The sequence below is a fragment of the Dromiciops gliroides genome, chromosome 5 (genome assembly GCF_019393635.1).
Source record: "Dromiciops gliroides isolate mDroGli1 chromosome 5, mDroGli1.pri, whole genome shotgun sequence".
NCBI lineage: Eukaryota > Metazoa > Chordata > Mammalia > Microbiotheria > Microbiotheriidae > Dromiciops > Dromiciops gliroides.
Window position 1 is genome coordinate 35,444,918 of NC_057865.1, and position 22,823 is coordinate 35,467,740.

Genomic DNA, 22,823 nt, shown 5'->3' on the forward strand with positions numbered 1-22,823 from the left:
AACTCCAACCCCTGTTTCCTCTACATTATACTGCCTCTAATTCTTTTCTTCTCTCCCCAGCTCCTGACTTCTATACCCATGGCTCTCTAAGAAGGCCCTGGAAGAGCTGCTCACCTATCCACTTACTAGTTTGGGCTTCCTCCCTCTCCCAGGCAACACCAAATAACCACAGGAAGAACTGTGTGGTGTGTGTCCCATTCAGCCCCAAAGGAAGGTGGGAAGAAGAGCTCAGAGGACTGGGTCACTGCAAGGTATAGTGGCATGTGGGCTCACAGTTCATCTTGCTAACCCCTGCCTCCTGCTGCTTCTTCCATACCTCCACCAGCTGGGTCCGAATTTTGCTGTAGTCTCCATCCATATAACCCACGGCTGCCTTCTTCATCAGGCAGGGAGAAAGTCAACCTCTGCTCATTTCCCCAGTGAAAGCTCCCTTTGTGTTCATGATGAGGCCATGCTATCAAATAGGTGTCCCTGAAGATGTCAGGCCATAGGCTTATGGGTCAATTTTCCTTTCATTGCCGGGGCAGGGGCAACAATGGCAGTACCTGGGACCATTGCAGCCCTGTGTCACTTTCCCAGAGGACAACCCAGGCTATCCTTTAGAGGGGTGGTGTGCCAATCTATATTATTCCCATACAGGCCCAGACCTGCCTCCAGCCACAGCCCATTCTTGACCACCAATCCTGCCAGCTTGACCTCTTAGTTCTTTAGCAGACCCTCTGCCAAGTGGACAGCCCTCTCTACTGGTACTGAGGGCACCATACCATCCTTCCCTGTATAGCTACAGCATGCCAGATGGCAGCCAGATAGTTCAAACACATCCATCATGGCACTGGTCATGAATGCCAACCTCTGAAGGTTATCTGACACCCTATGGGCCTCTGCGGGACCCTGTAGAGCTATCAGGACATGGTCTATCACATCCAGGTTCACATCACAGACAGCACTTCTTGGTTCTGACACTTTGTTCTGCATGAAGACTATGCCCTTCTCTCAGCACTCAGCATTGGACACCATGTACAAGTATGTGGCAGATGTCTTTGTCACTATAAATATACACACATACACACACACACATATATATATATATATATAATGTATATGGTCATCTATGATACCACCTTCTTCTTGGTGAAAAGAGTCAGCATCCCCCGGTTTTCTGTCAGTTTAGCAGTGTCACTAACCACCAAGCTCTCCATCAGCTTTACCCAATCCTGACCAAATATCATGATCTGTGACATGTGGGATATATTAAACAGGTTGCAATGTTTTCAGGTGTGCAGGTGCCTGCCCCCTACTACACAGGCAGGCTCTAACCTGCAAAAGCCATCATATTCCATGGCCCTGGTGGAAATCAAATGGGTATTTTCTTCAAGGGCTTCACTGAGCTAACAGGCCATCAGGCTGCTATGGGAGGGGGGCATTTCACACCCTCCACTACTCTGGTGCAAAGAAGGTCCCAGAGCTTCCAAAATGAGCTCCTAGAGAACTGTATCTTCAAGAGAGAAAACTAGTGCCAGACCCTGATCCTGGGATGCTGTTCTCTTCAACATGTTCTACTTTGATGCCTGATTGTGGCTCGGAGGTGACCCTGGATACACAAAGGTTATACCAATGGAGTATAGGCCCTGGAAGCTTCTACCATGCTAGAAAAACTTCATGTAAAGTCCTAGAAAAATAATGGGTCTTCTTTCTGAGATCTGACCTATTTAAGAATTTTAAAACTCATCATTAGTAGGCTGTCCACATAATGATAAACTCAGATCATGGTCATTCATAAAACAAAGATAAATATAAGATGATTCTTGGCCCTGTGTAGCCCAGTGACCTTAGCAGAGTGGTGGAAAGAAGAGAAAAAGGATTAAGAATCATATAATCTTTAGACCTTCTATAAACAACTTAGTTGTTGCTACTTTAGATGTGAGATTCTGGTCCAGTGACCAATGAGTAGACATTTTATATGAGCAAATGAATCTTGCCAATTTTAACATTCTTACTATAAATGAAATGGAAGACAGAAGGAAGTTGTTACTAAATTGAAGGATGACTCAGATTCTCCTTGGAAAGTTTAAAAAAAGAGTTGGCAGGGTCATTTTTTATAATGAGTTTAAAGGCAAGAAGAAATATAATACCATGGGATGTTTGGTTATCTTGTATTGTAATATTCATGATAATATTTACAAAAATATTTCCCCCCAAAATAATTGTAGCTATGTGTCAATTTCTGTTGAGGAGAATGTGTGGATAGAGAAATATTATAAAGAATCAAACAGTCAACAAGAATTTATTGTGTCCATTATGTTCTATGCAGTGGGAATATAAAACAGAAGTTAAATAGTCTCTACCCTCAAGGAGCTTACAGTCTATTTGTGGAGACTACATACATACATACCTACATACGCATGCATACCTACACATATACACATTAAAATATGTACACATAAATGCATAGAAAAATAAAATGTATATATATGAATATGTACATATGTATATATTAGTAACCTATGCATATATGTATGATACAAAGGAAAAAAGGTAATTTGTCTATGGCAAGGCAGTCACAGCTGGGGGAATCAGGAAAGGTCCACTTGAGATGAACTTTTGAAGGAAACTATCTCTAGTTTTCTTACAGGCAGAGGTGAGAAAGGAACAAAGTCAATAACAATATTTCAAATAAAATCAACATACACTTTGTAACCTAGTGATAAATTCAAGAGAAAGTGGTAAAAATATATATTGGTAAAGATGGTTTAGGAGCAAAGAATGAGAAAGTAAAAACTTGTATACTGTGCAGATATTTAAATACTTCAAGAATACAAAACCCAAAGGCAAAGGCTATAGCAAGCATGGAATAAAATCACAGAGATGAAATTTATTGTCTTCTAATGGACAGGAAATGAGACATTCCTGATGTGGGAGTCAGAGTTTCTGTATAGTCAGAATACCAACTTACTGGAACAAAGGTAAACATTACTCCAAATCTAGAAGAAAAAAATAAATAAAAGAAAGAGATATGGCATTCAATTAAAACCACTCCAATCGTACCTATTTAAGCCAGTCATTGATGTGAAAAAATGTGAAAAATGGATGGAGGATTGATACCAATCATAGCAATTTGATGCATGCTTAGCCAGTCAAAAGTGTTTGCCAAAAGAAAAAATAAAAACATAACTGCCTTAGTCAACAAACACTTGACCCTCTTGCCAGGCACAGAAACATGGTATCCAAGAACAACAAGTAGTTTAGAATGTCAACTAACTTGTAACTTAGAGGAATGGATGGGAGATTCTATGCAGTATCACTTCATAAAAGTGAGAAGCATCTAAGGGGAAAAGAAGTTGAAAGAATTCTTTGCAAAAACTAAGCAAAATCATCCCAAAGATGCTTATGGATGCAACAGAAAGGACAATAAATAGATGAAAGATGATAAAAACTCTGTAAAGATTTTTATAACCAACCCTTTTCATCATCAAGGACAATAGAATCATTTGTCAGGGACAAAGTGGTCAGAGTAAACAGCAAACTACATTGATGAATGGCAGGGTGAATGAAACACATGGAGGAGAAGTGAGAGATATAGGGGAAGTCAAATTGACAGATGTGGCAATTGATTGGATATGAGGGAAAAAAGAGAAAGGTGAAACAAAGGCAATTAAGGTTTTGAGCATTGGTCATTGGAAAGACACTGTGGTGCCATTGGCAGAAATAGGGAAGCTGGGGATTGGGGAGGGGGAGATAAAGAAACCTCGTTGGTTAGTGGGACAGAGAAATAATGGGTTCAATTTTGGACATGCTGAATTCGAGGGGTCAACAGGCCATCCAATGATGACTTTCATGAGACAAGTGGCATAAAATGCATTTTCTAGGATAGATATGGTCAGAAAAGGATATGGGTCAGTTATATACTACATAGGAACAATAACTTGACAACCCCAGTAGTCTACTGGGTAGATCTGTCCTGGAAATTTTAAGGCAAAACCTGGGTAAGAATCATAAGCATGAAAGGGTGTGGAGAGACTGTAATCTGCTTTGGTTGAGGGGAGAGGGAATATCACATTGCTAAAATCACCAATTATTCCAAGAACCAGAGAAAACAGAATGAAAAGACAATTTAAGGGAACATAAAAAATTTTAGGTTTCAAAGACCCATTTCAATATCTAATTAACAAAGACCCAACTGAAGTCAAGGAAAGCATTTCACCACAAAGAATTACTAGTGGAAACCAAAATATTTTCCCATTGCTGAGTGTTTGCCTATTCAAAGATGATGTGTATATCAGAAACCTCACATCCTTGAAAACAAATTACATTCAAAGTCAAATGACAGGCAACCAAACAGCTTCTAGAAAGCTGAAAGCGTCCAAACAATGTGCTGGAAGAATATGGAAAAATGAATTCGGAAATGCCTCACTAATAATGGAAGCCCTCTATGTTCGGCCACACAAAAGCAATGATACAGCTATGTATGTTACCCAGAGTAACCACAAACTACATTATCAGGAAGGCAGCATTCTGTATTAAATAATTTCTTCCCCACCCCCACCAAATCCTCAATAAATAACCTTGACAAAATATTATTGTAAAAGCCTAACATCTTATCAGAATAGAATTTAAAAAAAAAAAACCCTTCCTGTTCTCTTGGAATACCCACACTGTCCTATTTCCTTTTCTTCAGACTATAAAATAAATCTTTTCTAAGACTCCACTAGAATGAATATGGTTTAAACTGAAGTTTACGCTAATTAGATTTGCCCTCAAGAACCCAGCTCAGCGTTTGCGCTCTTCCTTTCCCCTCTCAGACGGCTTTAAAAATCTCCCTTTTTTTCCCTGCCTCTTGGTTAGAGAAAAGATCCAAAGTTCTTCTTTGCAGTAGAAATCACAGGTACTGGAAAGAAAGGATGGGGAAGGCAGGGATGGAAGAAGCAGAAAGTAGGAAACGGGATGAATTCTGCACAGAGAGGCCAAAATGTTTGCCCTCAGATTGGCATATTCTGCGAAAGTATTTTTGGGGGCAGCCTCAGGCTGTCAGTGGCATTAATACCTTGGGAGCTTTCCTTCTCAACCTCAATCACATCCAAAGGATCTAATTCTCATTCACTTTCATTGGCAGTAAATCTCCTGTCCAGGGGTATTTGCATTGTAACAGGTGCAAAACCTGAAGTTTTAAAGGCGCCATTAAACTTTCATCACTCCTTGAGTGAGGCAATTGTTCCCCTGAAGCATCTGAAATCACTATTCAGATCTATCACACTTACCCCCCAAAACCAGGCATCAAAAAAGATATAATTGATAAAAGACAAAAATATTATTCTAATGTAGGAGCTTGTGATTTTGGGGGGGGGAATCCTCTGAATCATGTCTTTAAATGCATAAAATAAAATACAAAGGCTTGCAAAGGAAGCCAATTATATTGAAATACAATTACTGGTTGTTCATTTTTGTTGTTGTTGTTGGTTGTTTGTTTTGTTTTGTTTTGGTGGTGGGGTTTTTTGTTGTTGTTGTTTGGTTTTTTTTTTAAATAAAACAAGTTTAGGCAACCCAGGTTAATAACACTTGTTAAGGTTTGTCTGGGGAAGTGTTTCTCACTGGTATTCATATTTGGTGAGACCCAAGCAACACTAGACCATCCTTCAAGGCTTAGCTCAAGCAATGCTTTCTATATGTAACCTTTCCCAGTGCCTCAGCAGCTAGAGCTTTCTCTCCTCAAACTACCTTCTATCTTCTTGTATATATTCCACTGATATTTTTATATACCCAGGCTGTTTTCCCCAATAGAATGTAAACTCTTTGAAGGCAGGGGTGGTTTTTGCTCTTCTTTGTATCCGTAGCCCCGAGCACAGCGCCTGGCACATAGTAGGTGTTTAATGAATGTTTGTTGAGTGATTGGAGAAAGGGAGGCTGTAAAGGGATTCTGAAGAACAGAGAGAAAAGTCTACCAGGCAGAATGAATCCTGTGAAGTAGAGGCCTGATTTCCACTGAAAGAGTGTTCTCTGTGGAACTGAATACTTCTGCAAAGATTTATTTAGCACTCTGAGAGATGCAAGATTGGGGGAGGCACAAACTTTTGTTACAGGTCCAGTTTGAATAATGGTTCCCTGTCTTTGTAGAGATTTACTTATTTTAAAGTTCTTTTTTTTTTTTTGGGTGAGGCAATTGGGGTTAAGTGACTTGCCTAGGGTCACACAGCTAGTAATTGTTAAGTGTCTGAGGCTGGATTTGAACTCAGGTCCTCCTGAATCCAGGGCCGGTGCTCTAGCCACTGCGCCACCTAGCTGCCCCTAAAGTTCTTTTTTAATGGGAAAATATCCATAATACAAAATAATCTCTGAACGACGCAGGTCTATAAGAGATCCCCAGGGATTCTATTTTGTATTACATTTATACAATAATACCATATATGTGTAGGTATGTATGTATATTTATACACACATACATACATACATATATAAACACACTGCTTTGAAGCACAGTGAGCACACAATTAATGCTTCATTCATTCATATCACAGTGTCTCATATATAGCCCAGTGTCTTGACCGAATTGAACAACACCTTGGAAACATAGATTTGGAGCTGAAAGGGCCCTCAGAGGCCAGCAACTCCAAGCTCTTCATTTGACAAATGAAAAATTGAGGCAGACAGAAGTTAAGTGACTTGCCCAGGGTTACCCAGCTAGTATGTGATTGAAACAGCATCTGAACCCAGAACTTCCTGACTCCAAGCCCAATGCTCTATCCACTGGGCAACCTAGCTTCGGTAAGAGGACAGAAAGAAGATTGGCTTTGTAAATATAGGAGAAAATCAGTGGGGCCTGGACAATTTGCAGAATTTTCTTTTAATTGATTTTTTTCTATGAGGATGTTTGTGTTTGTGTATGTGTATGTGTGTGTGTGTGTGTGTGTGTGTGTGTGTGTGTGTGTGTGTATTTAATGAGAGACAGCATGGTGTAGTGGAAAGAGATCAGGCCTCAGACATAGAAGATGTAGATTGGAATCCAGGATCCAACTCTAGTTGGATGGCTTCAGGCCAGTCACTTAACCTCTCAGCCTCAGTTTCCTCATCTGTAAAATACAGCTGATACTACAACTTCTCAGTCTTGGAAGTTGCCCAGATCACTAAGAATTTGTGACTTACCCAGGGTCACAAGACCTATATGGATCAGAGGTGAGATTTGAACCTAGGTCTTCCCCATTTCAAAGCCTATGCCTCACTGCCTCTTCAAGGTGATGTATACACATTATCATCATCTTAGTTATTAACCTATGAATGCACATGGACATTTTGGCTGCATACTCTTTGTCTAGATGGGCATCATCTTTTAAGCCCATATCTGAAATATCAGAGTGAAAAGTCATCTAGAACACAAAGGACTTTGCTTTTCTTCTTCCCTCCCCCCAACCCCCCCCCCCAATTAGGAGAATAGAACATTAAAAAGTACACAATAGGTAATCTTTCCATCTCCAAATTGGCCAACAGGGTTAGCCAGGAGCTTTGGTATCTTTCTGTAGCCCTCCCGAGCTCCTAGAAAATGCACACCTAGACATCCCTCTTCTCTTCTGCATATGATGAGGCCCCTCCGTTTAAAATGCAGATGTTCTTGGTAACAGTTGCTATGTGAAATGTTATGAGATAGAAATTACTGTCATAATTAATAATAGGTAAAGGTTTTACCTTTGATGGGCTGCATTCAATGTTTGATTGAGGTTTTTTTGGATAGTATTTCTTGTAACTCTCTACCGTAGGCTACAGTAGCTTTCTTGATGTTTGTGTGCTCAGGGTATAGTCAGCTTCCATTTGGTTCAGACTGTGAACACTTTTTGGTCTCACTTTCACGAGCTCCAAATAGCCATGCATTTTCCATGTAAAGGGAGATTTCTGTAACTGTATTTTCTTATGTAAAACAGATTTACTTCTCTCCTCTTTTTTTGTTTTTGCTAAACAGCCCTATGATTCAGGGAGAAAAGGAATAATGTACTTATGCTAAAGAACAGGGCTGGGCCCTAGAAAAACTTATCCAAGATCAGGAAGTTTGTCTTTAAGGCTCAGAATCACAGAATCAAAGAATCCAACCTTTTCTAAAACAGGAATCTTCTCTACAACATAGCTGAGAAGGAGTCTTCAGTCCTTTGAATGATGAGCAATCAGTGAGGGGAAACTCACTTCCTCTCCAACCTGACCATGCTACTTTGGGGTAACACTAATGATTAAGAAGTTTAATGGTGTCTGCCTGCATCCATCCCTGTTCCCACTTCTCTCCCCCAAGGCTCCCACTTCCCTCTTTGGCCCCCTTCAGGGAGTCAGATCTCTCAAGCTTCCTCTTTCTTCCTCCTCATTAATATCTACTTTCAGGAAGGCACGTGCTAATCATCAAACCTCCGAACAAATACCTTTAAGTCAAATGTGCTCCCTCTCCCAGGGATAGTTGTGTTCTAATGTTCTAACTGTGGAATGAAAAGCTTTATTCTCTATTAAAGATATTGAAGGTTTTAACAAGTCAGTGAGTATTTTTTTTTTTAAGATTCACTACTGCTCTGCTATTCATTAAGAGATATCTGTTCTTGGCCACATACACCAAGCATGTTATGCTTTGCTTTCATATCCTATGAAGCACGGGTCCTAGACTTACTTTCCCAACCTGAATTGCAGTTGCAGGCTGGGTCCACAGAACTTGCTGGCTACATCGCCTCCCAGGTTTTAGGGGTAGCTCTGAAGGATTGAGAGGGTGTGTTGGAGCCCCTCTAGTTTGTTCCCCCATGGTTACCAATGGATCTCAATTAGGGAGATTTTCATTTTAGAAAGGGCAATTTATTCATTAAGGTGATACAGTAAGATCCTTCTAAAAGATTGTGACACACTCTCTCACCAGCACACATCTCCAGCTTTGGGGAAGTCCTAAGGCAGCTCCATGAAGCAGTGGATAGAGAGCTAAGCCTTGAACGAGGAATATCTGACTTCGAATTTGGCTGTAGACACTAATTGCCTGTGTGACCTTGGGAAAGTCACTCACTTTCTTTTTGCCTCAGTTTCTTTAACTGTAAAATGGAGGTAACAGTGCACCTACCTCCCAAGGTTGTTGTGAGGATCAAATGATGTATTTGTAAAGCACTTAGCAGAGTGCCTGGCTTAGTAAAGGCTTAATAAAATGCTCACTTCTTTCTTTTCTCCCTTTTGTAGAGCACTCATGAAATTCCCTTGGGAACAATGATCTGGGCTCTTTGTAGAGTCTTAAATCTGTTTTTTCTCATGGAATTCAGTCTGTCCTTGGCTCCCAATGCAGGCCCTGCTGTCAAATATTCTGGGGACACTGATGGGGAGGTTTTAGAAAGGAAACAAAGGAAGGGCAACTAGGTGGTGTAGTAGATAGAGCACTGGCCCTGAATTTAGGAGGATCCGAGTTCAAATCCAGCCTCAGACATTTGATACTTACTAGCTGTGTGACCCTGGACATGTTACTTAACCCTCATTGCCCCCCCCCAAAATAAAACAAAAAAGAAGGGAAACAAAGGAATGAAATGAGGAGACAAGATTGAGTCTGAGGCTGGGCCTCTTCTTCTCCTCAAGGGATTCCTTCTCAAAGGTTTGGCTGAAATGCATCCACCATTTTAGCTGAGAGATGCTTGAATTTTTGAGTTTCCAAACTGGTTTACAATTTTACAAATGACTCCCAGAGCATACACAAGTTTCCTCCACCAATCCAAACGCTTAAGCACTTATTTAGCAAGGCCACTCAAGTTAATCCAATGGCTTTTAAGAACATCTAAATTGATTTTCACTTAACCTAAAATGGAGTGAAACAACAGAAGAATAAAGGTTTTGTTTACACCTTGATTGTTTTCACCTGACAAAGGTATCAAGCCATAGCATCTTGTCACTTGTTTGAAATGGGGGTAATTAATTGACTGACTCAATCTACTACAACCTTAAACACATGAAAAAATATTTATGGCCACTGAGTCATGGACAATGTATTTTTCACAATAGAGTTATTGAGAATAAGAATCAGACCTATCCAAGGGTATATTGGTAAATCTTTAACAACTGGCTCTCAGGGAGAGAGAAAAAAATAAAATCCCGGTACCATGATACATTTTAAAATTTAATTAGCATGAACACTTTTCCCTTAACTTTCTTAAGTCTAGCAAATTGACAAAATAATAAATCAAGCCCTTATTTCTAGCATTTGTGATTTAAAAAATTTTTATTTTATTTTCAATCTTTAAAACATTTTATTTTTTCCAGTTACGTGTAAAGATAGTTTTCAACATTTTTTTATAAGATGGAGTTACAAATTTTTCTCCCTCCTTCCCCTCCCCCAAGACAGAAAGCAATCTGATATGTTATATATGTACATTACATATTAAACATATTTCTAGCAATAGTGATTTCTGAGATGTAAATGATTATTGAAAATTAAACAATCGGCCAGTTTGAGTTGGACCCAAGACACCTCTGAGCCTATCCCAGAAACAGGTGAAAGAACTGAGGGGCATGGAGGAATACAATCAGGGAGGAGAGGACTGTGTTATAGTTTCCCTTCATTTTTTTCCCAATGCATTTGCCTGATGACATAAAACCATGGGATTTAGAACTTGAAGAGACCTTAGAAATCACCTCCTGTGATGCCACCATTTAATAGCAGAAAAAAACCAAGGCTCGAAAGTCTAGCTATTTATTGGAACAAGATACTCATCCCAGGTTAGGCTCATCACCTCTGATATTACCTCGACCTACCAGCTCAAGCCTTGATCTTCACCACCTGCTTCAGCTTCCTTCCCTCTGATTGGAGGGTGGAATACCAAACTCCTCCCATTGCCTTCCTTTATAGAGGGCAGAAACTAGACTCTCAAATCACTCTATGTATCTCTTGCATTTCCTGGTTTCAGCCCCCTAAAATAAGATGTCTTCTAGTATTGCCCTCTTCCCCCACCCTGACTTTTCCTGTCTCCTTTCGTGTATCATCTCCTTCCATTGGATTATAAACGCCTCGAGGGTAAGAATTGTATTTATTTTTATTAATTATAGATCCTTAGAATTTAGCAGAGTGCCTTGCACAAAGCAGGCACTTAATAACTGTTTACTGGATTTGGATTAGATTGAATTGCCCAAAGCCTTAGAAGTTGTGTCAGAGCTGAGATGCAAATAGATTCAAAGCCCAGTCATCTTTCTACCCAACCAGGGGAGAGAAAGTATTAGGGACAAAGGGAATTCAGCTGCATTTACAATTTTCAGCCTGTGTAAATCAACAGTGAATGGAAAGCAACATTCTGAAAGGAGCCCTAAATGCGCTATGATCTTGAACATATCCAGACCAGACTGAACTTTGGGCATTTCCAGATGCAGGAGGAGGCTTATCCATGATATGCCATGTGAAATATTATAAGAGAAATGAGCTGGTCTGAGATGGTCACAAATAAGGAAAGATTTTACTTTCAAAACGATACATTCTACATCTGAGCTTTTTTTTTTTTAATTGTCTTCATTGCCTTGATCATCTGTGGACCTTCCTGGGATTTTCATGTTTAGTGTGACATCTATTTCCAGTTAATCAAAATAATAATTACCAGCCCCTAGGAAGCTCTGCCTGGTGATCTGGTATCAGGAGAATTTGTCTGGCTTACTCTATGGTGGTTGTTCAACCCTGTCTGTCTGTACCCATCAACACTGACACTGGATGCTCAGAATAAACTGTATATATTGTTTATATTCAGCCACATGTTTTAAATATTCTTAGCATTCATGTGACATCTATCATTGGGGCTGTGTTTGCATTATTTCCTCACCCCTAGAGAAGAAAGCCAAAGAAAGATCAATTCATAAGAAATGAATGGTTGTGGAAGCTCTTCAAAGCCTTGATTTACTGCATAATTAGTAGACAACACTAGAAAACAGAACATCCTTCTGCCTGTGAATTAAGTCAATGGATTAATTCATTAATTTTATATGATAACTCTATAGATAGGAAATCCATAATTGTACCATGGGTTAAGAAAACACGGGGTGGGGAATTAAGCATCCTTTCAATGTGGTCAAAAAATTAACCTAAAATCTTAGGAGCCTCTGCAAGAAGTCTAATTAGAGCTATCCTGTGGCTCATGTGCAGCCTAAAACATGTCCCTAAAGGGAGGCTTGAACTGCCTATAAAAGCTGATGTTTTTAACTACTATTCAAGAAGTACAAATATTTCTTGTATTTTCTTCCTTCCTCCTTCCCTCCCTTTCCTTTTCTTCCTTCTTTCTTTCATTCTTCCTTTCTTTCTTCCTTTCTTTATTCCTCCCCTCATTCCTCCATCCCTCCCTTTCTTTCTTCCTCAATCCCTACTTCTTTCTGCAACCAATCATTTTTCTTAACATCTCTAATGATTAGGGAGTTTTTCTTTTATAGCTAAAATGTACTTCCCTGAAAATTCCACCTATTGCTCCAAGGTAGGTAGTAGAAACAAGTAGAACAAGTTAATTCCCAGTTTTGTTGGCATCCTTTCAAACACACTTACCTGCAGTTCTCAGAGCATCCTCTGCCCTCTCCCACACTTCCAGAACCCTTCCTTCTCCATACTAAACACCCCAACTTTTTTCATATAGAACGGCCTTCAGGTGTTGGGTTTTTTTAGTTTTTATTTTTTTCCGGGGCAATGAGGGTTAAGTGACTTGCCCAGGGTCACACAGCTCGTAAGTGTCAAGTGTCTGAAGCTGAATTTGAACTCAGGTCCTCCTGAATCCAGGGCCAGTGCTCTATCAGCTGTGCTATCTAGTTGCCCCTGAATGGACTTCAGTTTGATCAACACCCTGGTCATTCATTTCTGGATGTATTTTCACTTATCAATGTCCTTGATAAAATGTAGTGTGGGGCAGCTCAGTGGCACAGTAGATAGAGTCCTGGATCTGGAAATAGGAAGACATGAGTTCAGATAGGACGTCAGATTCTTAACGAGCTGTGCAACCCCCCCCCCCACCCCAAGCAAGCCACTTAACCTTTTTTGCCTCCATTTCTTCAACTATAAAATGAGGATAATAACAGCACATCTTGCAAGGTTGTTGTGAGGATCAAATGAGATATTTGTAAAAAGCACTTAGTGCCTGACACATAGTAGGTCCTTATGCCATTCCCCCTTCTCTGAAACCAAACCACATTGTCGATGTGGGGCTGATGATGGCAAAAGATGGCAGGCCTGTCATCTCCATCCTTCTGAGTGCTATGACTTTGCTAAAACACTCTATTTTAATAGAATCAGACAACGTGGAAACTACAAAAAGACCTTAGAAATAATCTCATCTGGATTTCTCATTTTACAGAGGAAAAAGCTGAGACCCCAAAAGATGAAGTGACTTATTCAAAGTCATACAACTGGTAGTAACAATAGGGACCCAAACTGAGGCCTTATCCATGTGTGTATGTATGTAGAGATATATAGATGTATATACATGCTTTATGTATGGCTATATAAATGCAGTATATTTTATCTTGTCATATATTATACCTATTTGTTTTGTATATGTACATATATTATACATATGTATTTAAAATTCCATGTCACACCATCAATGTTGATTTTAAACTAGCATTATACTAACCACCCCCTTAATTGTCTCCACAAAAAATTGTCATGTAGATATGCTTCCACCAACCTGTATGTGTAAAATTCTTATTTGAACCCAAGTGTAGGAGATTCCATTTATTCCTATTCAAGTCCATTTTATTAGATTCAGTCTATTGTGCTGCTTTGCTGAAATTGAGTTTTGGGATCCCTATTTTTTTTTGGTCCAGTGTGTTAACTATCCCAGCCAGCATTATGTCATCTGAAAATATGATAAGCATATCATCTATTCAAATCATCATTAAAAAGGTTCATTCAAATAATTGTTTTAAAAAATTGAATGAACCAATTAAACTTCCAAAGGATTACTTTATAGAGCTGCAAAAAATATAACAAAATTCATCTGTAGGAATGAAAGATCAAGAATATCAAGGGAATTAATGAAAAGACTGGGAAGGAAGGGGGCCTAGCAGTACAAAATATCAAAGAAGGCTTCATCTAAACAATTTGATAGGGGTTAAGAAATAGAGAAATTGAACCGCTAAAATTAGAAGAGAAGCAGGTGTGTGTGTGTGTGTGTGTGTGTGTGTGTGTGTGTGTGTGTGTGTGTGTGTGTGTGTATAGAGAGGGGGGGAGAGCAATCCAGGTATGGGGAACAGGCAGAGAAAATGCCTAGAGATGGGAGATGGAGTTTCTCATTTGAGGTAAAGCAAGGCCAATGTCATTAGCTCACAGAGGAAGTAGGGCATCACAAGACTGGAAAGGTAGCAGGTTTGAACCCTCAATGAAGGATCCATGAGTTTGAACTTAAAATAGAGAATTTTGTATTTGATCCTAGATATGACAGGGAGTCATTGGAATTTATTGAGTAAGGAAGAGACACAGTCAAACTCATGCTTTAGGAAGATCAATATGATGGCTGACTAGGAAATACACTGGAGTGGGGAGAGGCTTGTGGCAAGGAGAATAACCAAGAAGTTGCTCCATTAGGTCAGATGTGCTGTGACAAGGGCCTGTACCCAGGATGGTGGTCATGTTGGAGAAGAGAAGAGGGCCTTTGTTTTAACATGTACTTTGGGAAGGGGAATTAAACATGGTTTTAAAAAAGAGAGATGTTAGGAAGTTGAAATTGATAAGACTTGGAAACAAATGAGATATGGGGACAAGAGTGAGTGATAAAAGTCTCATTCGGAAGATGCATAAGGAACTAATTAAGCTTTTCTCCTTGAACTCTTCACTATAGAATGAAAGAGGGGTTTTACAATGCTCACTTCTACTGGGTATGGGAAGAATATAAGTATCATTTGAAAACAATTTGATTTTCATAGACTGAGAACAGAAGATGCAGGAACATAAAAATACTGATTTGTTTTCCTATTTATTATTTTAAATTGAGTCTATTGGGAACTCTGGCCTTACTCTCCCCAGCAGGCTACAGGTTCTAGGGGTGTGCCTGAGGTATTTGAGTGTTAATTTCTTTCTTTTTTTTTTTTTTGGTGAGGTAATTGGGGTTAAGTGACTTGTCCAGGGTCACACAGCTAGTAAGTGTTAAGTGTCTGAGGCCGGATTTGAACTCAGGTCCTCCTGAATCCAGGGCCAGTGCTCTATCCACTGTGCCACCTAGATGCCCCTTGAGTGTTAATTTCTAATGCTATTAACTCAAGGCCCCATTGTGGTGTGTTTCCCTCCCCCCTCCAATGTTATCTATCAGTGATTAGTGCCCCAACTCCATTAAACTAATGAACAGCAATTAGATTTTAATCATATTTTATTTTTCCCCAATTACATGTAAAAACAAATTTTTACTTTTTAAAATAATTTTGAGTTTCCAATTCTCTCCCTCCCTCCCTCCCCTTACCCCTCCCTGAGACAGTAAGCAATCAGATATATGGGTTATACATGTGCAATCATGTATATCATGGTTCCATATTAGTCATTTACATCAATTAGCTTTTCCAAAGGGATATTTAATTTGGATGAGCAAGAAGAGAGGTACAAATATCCCCACCTCCCAGATCCATTGTGGGGCCACACTTTTCCCATATCAACTTGGTCTCTAGGGACAGTGCGATCAAACTTAATACAGTCTGCACATAACTACCACTGGCCCCACAAAGTTCATGTCCCCTTTCTGCGGCAATGTTAATGAGCCCTTTTCTCAGCTACTACTGGGTGGACTCTCTAAGGTTGCTCCTTGATTCTCAGATCCCCAAAGCTGGACTGCTGTATTACAAAACCCAGAACATACTGTACGCCCACCTCCTAGCAGCTTGATCTCCTGACCTTTCAAAACTCACAAGGTCATAGCCTATGAATGCCTTCACCTAAAATGGAAAAATACCAAGGCAAAGACCCAACTTCTATACTGACAGTCTGTTTGTCCAATCTTGGGTAGGGAAGGTCTTTCCCATCATAGCATTAACTCTCATATCTCACTGTAATCCCATCATGCAGAAAAAAGTCCCTCAAAAGACAACTAGTACTAATGGGCAAAGGAATTTTGAATGTCTTCATTTTCAGCGACATGCCAGTCAAAGAGCTTCCTCTTCCCTAATAGATTGGAGCCAGTTATGAGCGACTGCACATGTTCCAAATTCCATGTGGAGATGGCAACAGAGGCACTCTGTGCATCCTCATAAACACTGGCTCATTGGCCAGTCCCCCATTATGCACATGATTTACTGTCTTCCTCCTACTCTCGTGTGCTTCATGTCCAGAGCAGACTTAGGCAGACAATCTACTAATATAATACAAAGAAAGAAGACCCTCTCTGTGGCCATCTCTAAGAAGTACCATTTTCCACTTCCGTGTAGGACAGGGGGGTTGAATAATGAGCTCTCCAACTGGTGCTTAGAGGAGCTGAGGAGAATAATCCCCAGAGCTCTGAGATATCTCCATATTCCCTGACATCCCTACCCTAATCCTCAGCAAAGGTGTCCCTGGGACTTTCTGGCTACACAAATGTGCTTATATTTGGAAGTAACAATTTCTAACACCCCAACCTTATCAAAGTCACCATCACCACTCCACAAACAGGTCCTCACATTTGAATTCATCATTTTCTAAGTATTAATGTTCAGCACTGTGCTAGGTACTGGGGGTGGGAAGAGGTTAAGGGGATGGGTCAGATTTTTTCAAATCACAACAAAGAATCTTTGCTCCCAACCTAGAAGCTCTTTAGAGAAATGACTAAATTCAACCAAACAAATATTTATTTACCTTCAACTCTCTGCAAGGCATGGGTGTTAAGTTCTGGGGATGCAGAGGGCAAAGGTAGCATGGTATCTGCTTCTAAGTAACTTAAAACCTGGTAAGAGAAAAGATATAAATTTACATAACTATATGATAAATGGTTTAGGGTTTTTTGCTGTGATGTTTTTTTTGTTCCTAACCTGTCAGTTCATTGCTTTAAGGAAGTCCCAGTGAGGAAAATCCCTCTATCAATGCATATCTGTAACTGTTATCAATCAATATTTATTAAGTGCCTATTAAGTGTCAGGAACTTGCTAAGCACTGGGTATGCAAAAGGAGGTGAAAGATAGTCTCTGCTCTCAAGGAGCTCACCATCCAATGGGGGAGATAATATGCAAATAAATATATGCCAACAAGCTAGATACAAGATAAATAGGAAATAATAGAGGGAAGGCACTAGAATGAAGATTGGCTGGGGAAGGCTTCCTGTTAAAGATGGGGTGTCTATTGTGCTATTTATAGCACTGAGACTTGCCTATAGTACAGAGGGGTTACACCATGGGCCACAGAGCCAGCAGAAGTCAGAGGCATGACCAGGGTCCAAGTCTCCCGGACTTTGAGATGGCTTCTTATCCTCTATCTACTCAGCAGCACTGCTTTGATGATGCATTTGAGTACAATTTAGTACAAAGAAGGGGTGAAATAGAGCATCATGCTAGATGATGTGGGAAAAGACGAGAACAGCAAGTTATTCAGGTTGGCTGGAGTCAAGAATGGGTGAGAGACCCATGGGAAATCAAGCTAGACAAGTAGAGCAGGATCAGATTGGTAGAAAGCCTTGAACACTCAGCTAAGGAAGTTGTATTATATTTGGTTGAAATTGGGAAGCCACTGAAAAGTTTGGAGCAAGGTAGTGATGCGATCCCACTTGATAATGGGAAGATTACTGAGGCATCTCAATTGAAGGAATGGATTAGAGAATGGAGACTGCAGGCAGGGAGATGTATTAGATGTATGACAATAACCAAGCCAGGTGGTGATTGGGGCTACTGAATTTTAGGGTCACTGACAGAGATTGGAGTCCTTCATCAGCATAGAAACAATAAAAGTAAGCATACAGTTAGCAAAAATACTTAACAAGAATAGGAAGTTACCAGATGGAATACCCTTTTCCTGAACTTGCCCAACCTCCATGCTACTGAGGGCACTCTTTGTGTAGCTTGCCTGGGTTTATAGCATTCTTCCTGAATTTGGAGACTCCTACTTATGGTCCAGCAGTCTTGTAGGAAGAAGAACCTATGTTCCCTTTGGAAATATAGAGTCACTCCAACTCGATGTGGAAGCATCTTAAAAGAATTTCAGCGGCATAATCTGTCATAAAATCACAGCATGTGAGAACAGGGAGAAAGCTGGGATTTCATATAGTTAGATACCCTCTTTTTATAGATAAAGAGACTGAGGTTCAGAGAATTTGACCATCAGGTCTTGAACTCTGGCCTCCTCCCTCCCTGTTCAAAGCTTTTCCCATCACCCTTTGTTGCTGTCTAAAAGCAAATGTTTATCTTTCCTTTACCTAGAAATGAAGGCAGCTCCAGAAGGGGTTGGGTATGGCTTGTATGAGACCAGGGCTTAACTGTGTGTGTGTGTGTGTGTGTGTGTGTGTGTGTGTGTCCCCCTTGGCAGTCTAGGGAAGCGTACAGAGCTCTTCTCAGAATGTTTTAAATGCAAAAATAAAATACATAGAACTGAGAAGGAAATAAATTTTATTGAAAAAAGGTGTCATTTTTCCCCCACCAAATTCATAGACAAAGGTTCATGGTCCTCAGGTTAAGAACTCTTGCATTAGAGAAATGAATATTTAACAAGTTGATGTATGGCTTTGTACACCCAGGTAATTTTGGATAGTATGAAAAAGCAGATAACAGGTTGTGTTTAGAGTCAGGAAGACGTGAGTTCAATTCCATCTCAGATACTAGCCCGGTGATCCTGGGCAAGTCACTTAACTACCCTTGCCTCATTGGACTAGATGCCATTTAAGTTACCTTCTAGTGCCTAGGTTGGAGTCTGCTTCTGGCACTTAATAGCTCTGTGAGCATGTAGCCCTTAATCCTTCTGGGTTTGTTTCATCATCTCTAAAGGTGGGATAAATAATACCTATCGTACCTCTCTCATGGGGTTGTTGTGAGGATTGAAAGAGATCCAAGTAAAGAAATTTCCAAATGTTAAATATTTCATAAGTGGTCAGTACTTATCATCATCGTCCTCTCGTAGTAGTAGTAGTCATCGTTGTCATCACCCATCACCATCATCTATGCTAGTATTGCGAAATGGAACAAGTTGAAATTGATAAAGGTTCACTAAATTCTCTAGATCCTCTAAGGACTGGCTATCCTGGACTCAGGTTGCATTTTTTTTTGATGAGTTGCCAACCAAAGTTGGTTCCATATATGGTCGCCATGGATTTCTCCTTGTCACCAGAAGGCCTGAGCAATAGAATAGTAGTTATCCCACATCTTTACCTCTGTCATCCTCACTGTGCCCAGACACTATAGCCCTAATGGCTTGGCAATCCTCAAGCCTCCAGGTTGTTAAAGGAGACAATTGATCGTGTATCTGGCTACAACATATGATCAACAATGCCAGGGTGAACAAAAAACAGGCTAATTTAATAAGCAATTCCTTTCCCCTACGCTGTTTAAATTTACATAATCAACTGGCTATAATATTTAGCATACTTTTAATGTTTATAATTCGTTTACACTTCAATTCTATGCCTCAAACTTCACCATTCACCAAAATATTGATTGGTCTACAAAGAGTACAAAACTGCAATATTCTACTGGCAATCCCTCCATGAATGTGAGGGAAATGATAGGTGGATATACTGTATTTTTCTTGTTAATTACAAACCTAATTTTCTATTAAAATGTATGAGATGACAAAATCTCAACAAACTCTTTAAAGCTATTACTAAAGGATAAAGTATTCTACCAAAGTATTAATATTAGCATCATTAAAAGAGTTTTATCAAGAGTGCCTTTATCTCCAGATTGCGAACAATAGCAGCCTGAAGGAGAGAAATGCCCTTGAGAATTGTGGGATGAAAACCAACAGCAGTCTTCGAGCTACATAAAGTCTTCTTGTGGTTTCAAAACTAAAAGAAAAAAAATTATTGAAGCCGCAATTATGCGATGTAATAGAGCAAATGAATCTATTTTTCATCACCTTGGGCTCTGGAAGGAAAACATTGGAGAATTATATTGATAAGAGAAAGCGCTCAGATATTCAAACACATTAATGTTGGTTTAATTGATTAAACCAGATTGAGAGCTTTCGAAAATGTACAAGGAGTTATGTCTGCATAAATAGACCAAAGGAATCTGCTTCAAAACACCAGGCACCGCTCTGGCCTTCTGTCTGCTATGCATTGTAAAGCCCGGGCACAAATCTCTCAATTTCTTAGATATTCCTCAAAACCCAGGATATCTTTGGCTTTTATTGCGCGCTCTGGCTAAATCAATTTATTTCCTATCATTCCCTTGACAAGCTGTTTGGCAACATCAAAACATCTTTCTATATTGTCTAAGGTGCCTGTAGCCAGAAAGAAAGGCCCCAAAGGACACCACTGAGGCTCTTTTCTTCACCCATTAAGCACCAAACCCACACCTTAACCCTTCAAAGGGTCACCAGCTTCTCTTTTCTTTTGTATTATTTTTCTTTTCTTTTTTTTTTTTTTTATTTTGCAGGGCAATGAGGGTTAAGTGACTTGCCCAGAGTCACACAGCTAGTAAGTGTCAAGTGTCAGGTCAGATTTGAACTCGGGTCCTCCTGAATCCAGGGCTAGTGCAGTATCCACTGCGCTACCTGGATGCCCCCTCTTTTGTATTATTATGACTTATTTTTGTAGGATCACTAAAGGAGAAAAAAAAGAGACAAATCTTGAGTCAGTCACAGATTATTATTATTATTATTAATAATAATAATTTTGCAAAAGAAGGGATCTCCAAGGTCATGGAGTCCAATGCTTTCCTTTTCTGAACAGGAAACTGAGACATAGGGAGGTTAAATAACTTGGCCAAGGTCACACAGCTAGGTCTCTGGATTGGCCTAATTGTTAGCACACTTCCCCCCACCCCAAATATCTGTGTGAATGTGTTTACTTTGTAGATATCTTATTTACTTGCTTGTGAGTGTCTTGTCCCTCACTCTTCCAGTAGAATGTAAGCTCCTTGAAGGTAGGCACTCTGTTCCTCCTCCTCCTCCTCCTCCTTCTTTACAAGACTGGGTGTCCCCATTTTGCCTAGGCTTGAAGGGCTCATCTGGCCTAATATCATTGCTGATTGGCACAGGATCCTTGACCTGCTGCTCCCCTGATCTGGCTAGTTTGCCACTCCTTAGACAACCCAGTCTTCTGTTCTGAGGCTCATCATATAAATGAGATCTGATTGACTCAGTTCATTGCAGACAGAATTCAAGAGAGTCTCAGTTTCTCTAGTATGTGTGTATCCCGCCATGTCCTGCAAAATAAAGCCTTCTAAAAGGCAGAGGTGAGGAAAGAGCTCATTTGAAGTATGGGGGATGGCCAGGGAAAAGGCTTAGAAATGAGAAGCAGAGTGTGATGTGATAAGAGATTTGCCTGGATTATGGGAGATAGGAAGGAGAGGAAGGTATAATAATATAGGGATGGTCATTTGGGTGAGAACAGGTTGTAAAGCCAGATAGAGAAGCCTGTATATGACCATAGATATAATAAGGAGCCACTGAACTTTAAAGAGCAGGAGGTAACATGGTTAGACTTGAAATTTAGGATAATCACTTGCTATCTCTGCGTAGGATGACTCAGAGAGGGGAGAGTCTTGAGGCTGGGAGACCAATTAGAAAGCTCTTGCAAAAGACTGTTCAAGAGCTGAGGAGCAGGGCAGCTAGGTGGTGCGCAGTGGATAAAGCACTGGCCCTGGATTCAGGGGTACCTGAGTTCAAATCCGGCCTCAGGCACTTAACACTTACTAGCTGTGTGACCCTGGGCAAGTCACTTAACCCCAATTGCCTTACCAAAAAAAAAAAAAAAAGAGCTGAGGAGGGCATGAACTAAAGTGGGAGGAGTTCAGAGAAAAGAAAGAATATGAAAATTGTGAAGGTAAAATGATAAGATTTGGCAACTGATTGGATAGGTGGAGTGAGGAGGAATGAGAAATCAAGGATAACATCTTCATTGTGAACCCGGGATCTTGGAAGAATGGTGGCACCTCCAAAAGGTGCCTTTTTGATAGAGCTGTAGGTTTAGGAGAAAAGAAGATGCGTTTCAGTTTGGACAAGGTGGATTTTAGATGCCTATGGGAGATCAATTTGTAATATCCAAAAGGCAGGATCATAGAATGGCTCACTGTAAGAGATCCAAGAGATCATCATGGACAGTCTCCTTATTCTGTAAAGGAACAACATGAGACCAAGAGAAGTAAAGGGATTAGCCAAGGCAACACAGCTTATTCCTAAAACCCATATTTCATCACAACTGGTCCAGTATCCTTTTTTGGACACTCAACTTCCTCTTGAGTCTCTCCCCCAGTTCTATTGAGTGGATTCTGGAATCACAGGTTTTAGAATTAGGATTTCAGAAATCATCTAATTCAACTCTGTCATTATATAGATTGAGGAAACTGAGGCCAAGAGAGGGGAAGTGACTTGTCATAGGCCCCCTCCTCTTTCCCCCTCTATTCATAAACAACAATTTCCACAATCTCTGAGAACTGTTTTGAATCTTCAGCATAATAAACACTAGCCAATATTATTTTTTAAAAAGATAGTAGCAAAAAGATATTGAACCCCAAGAAGTTGAAGCCTAAATAATGAAGGAATGTGTTGCCACCCACTCTCCACTCCCCCACCCCAAATATAAGGGAGAACGAAGCTTTGACCAGCAAATAAAAGGGTCTTATGCTAGCAAGTGGCATTAACACTAAAGAGCATGGGAATCTTTAATAATTTGAAATAAATGCTATTCAATAGACTGTTTTAAGTGCTTCGTTTATTTTAAGGAAATATTTCCAAAAGAAGCTTTCCTATGTGAGGCTATGAAGAGCACTTTATAAAAGGATATTAA

The 22,823-nt window shown here is 40.0% G+C and overlaps 1 pseudogene; it reads right to left on the minus strand.

Moving 5' to 3' along the window:
* Positions 1 to 241: 241 nt before the first annotated feature.
* LOC122728688 lies at positions 242 to 8,755 on the minus strand (annotated as a pseudogene).
* Between the last annotated feature and the right edge of the window lie 14,068 nt (positions 8,756 to 22,823).